At 40.8% G+C, this 2064-nt stretch overlaps 1 pseudogene; it reads left to right on the plus strand.

Annotated features, from left to right (window-relative positions):
- The first annotated feature begins 252 nt into the window (after positions 1-252).
- Positions 253-774, plus strand: LOC138839324 (peptidyl-prolyl cis-trans isomerase A pseudogene; annotated as a pseudogene).
- The last annotated feature ends 1290 nt before the right edge of the window (positions 775-2064 follow it).

Here is a 2064-nt window from a genome sequence, read left to right on the forward strand (position 1 = left end):
TGCAACTGAAAAAAGTCTCTGATCTCATTTTACAGGTCATCATATGTTGGGGGGGGGGACAGAAATGTCCAGTGTATTGGTGGTAAGTGCTATAGAGTAAAGGAAGGCACAAGTAGGTGGGAGTAGTTGTATGGAAGAAGCTACAACCTTCAATTTGTTATCTAGGGAAGTTCCACTAAGAGGGGTAACATTAGAAAGAAATCTTGAGGCTTTGCAGACGCCACTGTCGCTTGTGGTTACCAGCTGCCAGCAATGGTCAACCCCACCGTGTTCTTCGACATTGCCGCCGACGGAAAACCCTTGGGCCACATCTGCTTCGAGGTGTTTGCAGACAAAGTTCCAAAGACAGCAGAAAACTTTCGTGCTCTGAGCACTGGAGAGAAAGGATTTGGTTATAAGGGTTCCTGCTTCCACAGGATTATCCCAGGATTCATGTGCCAGGGTGGTGACTAAACATGCCATAAGGGCACTAGTGGCAAGGCCATCTACAGAGAGAAATTTGAGGTTGAGAATTTCATCCTGAAGCATACAGGTCCTGGCATCTTGTCCGTGGCAAATGCTGCACCAAACACAAATGGTTCGCAATTTTTCATCTGCACTGTCAAGACTGATTGGTTGGATGGCAAGCATGTGGTCTTTGGGAAGGTGAAAGAGGGCATGGAAGTCATGGAAGCCATGCAGGGCTTTGGGTCCGGGAATGTCAAGACCAGCAAGAAGGTCACCATTACCGACTGCGGACAACTCTAATACATTCGATTTGGTTTACCATAACCACCAGACCATTCCTTCTGCAGCTCAGGAGTGTACCCTTCCACCTCATCTGCTTGCAATATCCCGTAATCTTTGTGCTCTCACTGCAGTTGTTTGGGTTCCATGTTTTCCTTACCTCCCCTCCAAATCTAGCTGGATTGCAGAGTTAAGTTTATGATTATGAATAAAAACTAAAAGTGTCTCTCCTTAAAAAAAAAAGAAATCTTGAAGGAGTTGAGGCCATGAAGTAGGCAGATACCTGGGCAATATCTCCAGGCGAGGGAGAAAAGCAGAGCAGAACTTCCTTGCTGGGTCCATTTGTTTCCAGACTGCTAAAATGCCATATATCATGTTTTACCTCATGTGTAGAATCTATAGCTAAAACATGCACATGGATATATACATATGTACATAGACACACACAGAAACACACACATATGGCATATGAAACTTTGGGACTACTTAAGGGGATGAGAGGGTGCAGAAAGAGGGAAAGAGAATGATGATGAATGAATAATATCATAGTACATTGGATCTTTGTGGGATGAAGTCGTAAGGGATCTGCAAACTATTGAACAATTGGAAAGTAGGAGAGATGGACAGAGAGCACTAGAGAGAGTTATTCTGACTATATATATATATATATATATATATATATATATATATATATATATATATATATATAAACACGTGTGAAATACCAGGGTGAAAGGGTGAAACATCTCAATATAACACACACACAGGTTTTGTTCAGGAGCAGGTACTAACAGGAAGAAGGTGGGTGAACCAAGACGGAGAACGAAGGTGAATCTAATTGATGTACTTTGTATGCAATATGGAAATCAGCCACTGAAACCTATTGAGACTGTTCTATGAAGAGGGAGGAGGGAGAGTGATGGAAAGGTGAGAATGATCACTCTATGCTTCTGTGGAAGTGTCACAATGAAACTTGCCTCATACCATTAATGTATGTTAATAAAAATCTTTAAAAAAGAAAAAATGTAGAATGATACTTGTAGAATGAACATAGAGTTCCATCACTCTATTAGGCTTTGCTCTCCCTGAATGGGTTGAAAGGACTTCAGTGTCAATTGTATAAGATTCCTCGTGCCCCATGGAGATTCCATATCTATCTATCTATCTATCTATCTATCTATCTATCTATCTATCTATCTATCTATCTATCTATCTATCTATCTATCTATCTATCTATCTATCTATAGAGAGTAAAGGTATAGTGGGGTTGCAATTAAATATGTCAGGTAATAACAAATTGTATAGCTCATTTTCAACACAGTGTCTAGTGAGTACCAG

The sequence above is a fragment of the Dipodomys merriami genome, unplaced genomic scaffold (assembly GCF_024711535.1).
Source record: "Dipodomys merriami isolate MVZ:Mamm:240054 unplaced genomic scaffold, mDipMer1.0.p SCAF_3, whole genome shotgun sequence".
NCBI lineage: Eukaryota > Metazoa > Chordata > Mammalia > Rodentia > Heteromyidae > Dipodomys > Dipodomys merriami.